Here is a 6,185-nt window from a genome sequence, read left to right as displayed (position 1 = left end):
ATGCAGCAACCCTAACAGTTTTCCTGTTTGGATTTGGTTAAAAGGAGATTTGTCTGAAAATCGTCCCAAACATTGCTCAGTAGTATGGGGAGGCTTGGGATGAGACTACTTTCTTTATAAATATAAAAGATGTTATTCAATTATATTGAGAGCAGCAGCAAAAACATTTCACTAACCCGCTCTGACTCCCTCTTGTCGTCGATGCTGTCATCTGCTGATGTACTGAGAGCTCAGATGTCGCAGTGAACAGAGCTCATCGACTGATCGTGTGGAGAGAGGGCGGGGCCAGAGAAGAATCAAATAGATGATAGTAATTACAGGGCCTTTAACTTGTCAACCCTGATTCTTGGCAGTAATATTCAGCTTCTACAGAAGTGTTTAGTGCTGTCATACTTCTGTGCCTGTACATTTGTGTATATATATGCGTTTACATTTAAGTGTTTGTGGATGAAGCTTTTTTTCTTTTATATTGTTAACATGTCAGTTGGTCGGTGTAAAACGCAGTGAACCTGGCTTTGGAAGACATACAACAATATCAGTTGTTCTTTTTTCCTGATGGTGATGATGATGATGATGATGATGATGATTGACTTTCTATTTTGCAGTAGAACAGTAACAAGAGGATTTTTCTCGCCCAACTCATGCAACAGAGCCAACCGGTATTGTTTCTCTTCCTGTCCCTCAGCAAACAGAGCCCATCGATTGCTACGGAATTTTTAACACGTGAGCGTTTAAGAAAAATGGTGATGGAGTTATTTGTCCGTCATCCCAAGGCAGGTCTTTATGTGTCGGTGTGTGTCGGCAGCAGGATATCATGATGTGGATTTGTTTGCACGTCAGCCAGGTAACAGAGCTCTCAGGTAGCATTCTTAACCTGTCTGCCAGAAAGCAGAGCTTCCTGTTGCCGTTAATCAATGGTGTGCCAGATCGTGGAAGCCCCTTCTCGAGTGGTTCTGGTACCACGAGCAGGTAGTTTAGGATCAGCTGCAAGTCCTGTCTCTCTGGTACAAGTTAGTAAGACTGTCAGGTCAGATGGCGTCTCACAAGTTTGTAAACGAACTTCAGTAAGAAATAACTGGCGTCAAGCTTTACACTTTATTTTCGTCCCTCGGGTATTTATTCCGGCCTCTGACATGTGGCTTCAGCGTGGTATCTCAAATATGTCGCTTAAACAGTTTGTCGTGTGGGGCTGAAACACATTTTCCGAAACAAAACTTTATTCGTCTATCATGTCTAGTTTTATTTCAGTTTGCCATGGAAGTCCTAATACAGTATCTCACTTGCATGGTGCAAAGAATGGACGTAAACAGTCCATCGGTAGCTTGACAAAGTGGTGACCACGTAACCTATTGCTCATAATGTTGTTCTTTAAGGTGTTTACCTGTCATTTCCAGACAGTCAGTTCTCCTCCATGTCCTCGCTCCTTCTCGTCTCCTTCGAAAACCTGACGTCCTCGCGACGTGAGACAAAGACACCAGCGGAGCCTCCTACGGATCGTCCTCGTAAACCTCGCCGGACGTCAGACGTCAAAATCCTTCAAAGCCAGAAGTCAGAACTTGGCGAATCGGCTATTAAACATCTAGACACGAGACACGTACTCCTAAACCGAATGAAGCCTAACTTCAATCACACACCCCGCCTTCTCTCAGTCGCACTTATCCCCCACCCCACCCATCTGCCAATACCGGCTTTCAAGGCCACTGAATCAAACCTTTTTTTTTTGGAAGATGCTCTTTGAAGACTTCCCTACCCCCAGCCACCCACCACCCGACACTGAGGAAAACTGCGAGAACTTTACTTCATGATGGCAGTGGTGAGATGTGCCGACAGGAAAGCGGCTACAGAGATGAAGAGCAGGAAGTGCTCGCTTTCTCCAGCGCATCCCTTGAGCGCATCTTCACTTCCCGCTGCAAAAAGCAGAGCTCAAAGCACTAACACTATGGCGCAAGACTTCGATTCAGGTTTTAACATTAACTGCAATTCAGCCAACGGTCCGACTTCAGCACTTGCTTCCTAATACATCTAAGTGGAGTTTAGTTCTGAGGAAAATGGTATTCAGGCAACTGGAGGGTATTATTTGGAAAGGTTTTGCTAGTCCAGGTGTAGCAAGTCGTTTATTATGTTCTATGTGTATGTAGTTGTCTGTCCTGCTTATTATTTTCAATATAATGTCTTCGTCAACAAAACGTAATCTTGTTTAACATGCATGGACATTATTCTGAGAAAGTACAGGGAAAGAAGCAAAAAACAAGCGCACTTTAACTTTGTTTGAAGCAAATGCACAAAAAGATCAATGTAATGTTCCATCTAAATCTGTTCAAGTGCTTCCTTGTCGTCTGCTGGTCTCTGAGGCTTACATCAGAGTAAGAGCGACTGAGACTTCGTGGTGTGAAGGCACCTGACCCATTGCCGCGCTCCCCGACGGTTACCCGCCTGAGGATTTCTTCTCACGCCTTTTGTCAGCACGGCGAACTAGACACAACATCCACCCGAGGACAGGAAAGTCGTGTTTCACAGAAAGGCAAGACAGACAGACATAGATATGGATGTTCTGACTCGTTTTTGTTGAAATTTTAGTACTACAAAACAAATCGTTTGCTTACAGCTTTGTCTGAAATACAGTTCTCAGACGGTAATAATGTCGAGTGATGAGATCGAAACCATTAGACATCCATAACAACTTTCTTCTTCCTGGTTGTTCTTGTCGAAACCTTGACATCATGGATTTGAGGATCGTGTCGTACATTTTCAAACCTGAGACCAAGAGCTGAGAGAGGTGGAACAGAAATTTTTCTTGTCAGATAGTACCTTATAAGGTAACTCTACATGACACACTGTAATTTTTGTCAACTCTTTGCCAGAGACGCTTCTTCAGGAGAGAAGGAACGAGATAGTTGTCGTGGATAAATGCCAAGCAATCCTTCCTGCGCAAAAGGTCTTTATTGTCCGTAAATGCCTGCCATTTCCGTGCGCAAAATAATTATCTTTCTCTGAGAAAGCCTAGCAATACTTTCTTCATAAACATAAATTTTCAGGAAACGATTTAAAAGGTAGTTTGCGAACCCAGCTAGTGGAACATCCAACGTGTTCAGTGAATACGAAATGAAAACAATTTGATTAAAAATTAATAGAGTTGGAGGAACAAAAGATTGTGTACGTACCTCGAAATAACAGGAGGAAATGCAAAATGCATATTTCTCTGGATGAGCAGTAGATCACCTATCTGTGTACTTCGTTCGAGCGCGCACACACACACACATACACACCCGCGCGTACCATTGCTCTCATGATGCATAGTTTGACATACCTTCACATAAACCCAAACTATTACAACCCCATCCTCCCTGTATTCGAAAAAAAAAAACCAAACTGAGCTTCGAACTCAGGTTAGAAAGCTCTGGCTGTACAAAGACAATATCTTGCAGCGAGAAATCAGTACATTGACGATGTGATTGTGTAACGTGACAACAACGTGGGAAGTTAAAAGAGTTCAACATCGAATACCACTCTGGAGTAAAAATAAAAATTACCGCTGAACGAATCTTTTCAAGTAGACCGCATCAGCAGAACTAGCTGCTGGCGTCACAGATGCCATGGCAACGCCATCGAAACTGAAAAGGGCGATTACAGAGGAACACGCTCATCAAATGTTTCGTACTCAACGTCCCGAACAAAGGCACGCGCTGAGTGTGAGGACGATCCTCGCTGCTTTGGTGAGGAGAATGAGGCCTCATCGGGATGGGTCCGTATCGATGGTTGGACAAAAGGCACAATGATGTCAGCGGCGAAGTCATCGCTGAGGCAACAACACGAGAGACAGAGGTTGTCCAAACTCATCTCACAAACATTCCCTGTCCAACACGGAACGGGACTCTTTTTTCTTTCGTTGTGTCCTGCATGAAATACCAGGGACTTGCTTTTCACATCCCTTCTTCTGTCCATAGTGTTCCAGTTTTTATTAGTTTTTTTTTTTTAGAGGATTTCAACTATTCAAAGATGTTCAAATAAAGACTCAATAATAACAATTTACCAACCCTTGAGACAAAGAAGGAGGAAGGAAGCTGTCGGCGCATTAACTTGCCAATGAAATATTTTTGTCTCTTCTTGCATTTTGCTTTCTGTGCAAATGACGAGATGTAACAGTCATTGAAGTTGTTGCAGCATTTTGTGTTGGTGATGTGTCCTGTTGCTGTTGTTCATTTTAACGTGCACGTGCTACAGTACAGAGCGTGGCTGCGACATTTCACGCGCCGTGTTGAGTGAGGCGGCCCGTCGCCATCAGGGTGGCTGTCTGGTGGGCCGCCAGGGGGAGCAACCGGAAGCCATTGTCCAGTCTCTGCTGTGTGTTGTATTTACCAGTTTTTGTTTGCTGTTTGTTTTTGCGTCTTCTTGCGACTGTCTTTGAAAGGGGACTAGTTGCTGTGACTTCCTTAAACAGGTAAAGAGCTCTCTGGATGAGAAAAAGTTTCTGGAGTTGAGACACTCAGACGTACACACACACAAGGGAATGCAAAGTACGCATAAACAGACACGCACACACATGCATACACTAACACGCACCTACCTTCACCTACACACACAACTACTTATTCATCAATATTTACATATTTTTAAAGGTACTATGTACATCTGCGCATGAACTGATACATCTTGTACACACGATGCTGGCATACTCTTCAGGTTCTAGTGGCCATGGATGCAGGCCTGGACTCACAAGTGTGTATGTGGTTTAGAGCCAGGCTAAAAAAAAACAGGACTGATGATGCACGAGAAAAGATGGGGAGATAACAGCAGCCAGCAGAAACATGAAACAAAACTTTCATGCCAGCGTCGACTGTCTGGGACCAGACGTTTACAGTTGTGTGACATCTGCAAACACAAATCTCTCGGCAGTCTCGGGCCTTCATTTCCATGCCAGCGGTGGAGACGCGCAGACGGGAGGGAGGCATCAGCTTGACCGGAAGAAGGGGAAGGGGTTTGGGTGGCCAGGCGCCGCTGGGGTGGGCGTGGACGGTCGGCTTGTGAGAGACCAGAGTCAAGCACCCGCTTGGGCCGCGGACGCACGCGTACTGTTACTTCCGAGAGTCCCTCCCGCTTGCCCATGACCTCTCGACCTCATGACCTCACTTTGTGCAAGCTCATGACTTGTAGTGTCGGAAAACAGCAAGATGAGAGAGAGACACACACACCATGCATTCAGACAAGCAGACACACACACTTACACCCACAGTCGTACTTAGACGAATAAATAAATAAACAGGCGAACACATTGGCTTCCACTACTATCCATTGCGCTTAAAGAAAGGTTGTGCTGCCCGAAGTGTGAATAAAGTTTAGCTTAAGTCCTTCAGATTACTTCCAGGCTATTTCCTACTCTGCCTGACCACAATCAAACCAACTCTCACTAAGCCCTTCTGCTTTCTCATCCACCTCAGTCCACCTTCTTCCACATCGCTTTGGCACTGGTCCTTTGAGCCAAGGTCCCCTCGGTGGCGCTTTACTCCACCAAGCCAAACAATTCCACCAAACATAATGTCGTCTTCTTTTCACCTCCAGCACTGTTCATTTCCGGCTGGTCAAGACCTGACTTCCGGTCCCATACGTAAAGTGTTCAGTGGTAATTAGCGGAAGCCTATCAGGTTTTGACTGCGCGGAAGGATAAGTAGGCTCTTGGGGTTGCTCTTGGTCGGTCTAAGAGGGCCTTAGTGTTGTCCAAGTGTCTGCCTTGTGCAAGAGACGTTTGCACAAAAGGCGATCGCCCAGGAACTATTTTGCTGGCCCAAATGTGACCTAGCTGGCGCTAGCAGGTCTACCGCGGAAGAATACAAAGAACGTCATTAAGGAAGAGCTGCCTAAAAAAGAGACCAGGAGACCGAGTGAAAATTCTCAGGGGAAAAAAACCATGAGGAATTATGCTAATTCCTTAGCAACGAGTTTCCTAAACATCTTCATTTGTTTTTCTATTGTTCTTTTTTGTGCCGTAATGTCTTTTCCTTGTACTGTCCTCTTATTCTGAATTTATTTTTCACTTTTGAAACAATGCAAAAGGTGTAATAATTTTTTATACATTTGTTGTTGAATTTTATTTTGATGATAAAAAGTATCCAGAAAGAAAAAAGACATGTTAGTACTGCAGATTATATTTTAATGACTGTTAAAATATCAAGAAGATGCAAGAAAATATA

Source organism: Pomacea canaliculata, linkage group LG2 (genome assembly GCF_003073045.1).
Source record: "Pomacea canaliculata isolate SZHN2017 linkage group LG2, ASM307304v1, whole genome shotgun sequence".
Lineage (NCBI taxonomy): Eukaryota > Metazoa > Mollusca > Gastropoda > Architaenioglossa > Ampullariidae > Pomacea > Pomacea canaliculata.
Note: the sequence above shows the minus strand (reverse complement) of the source record.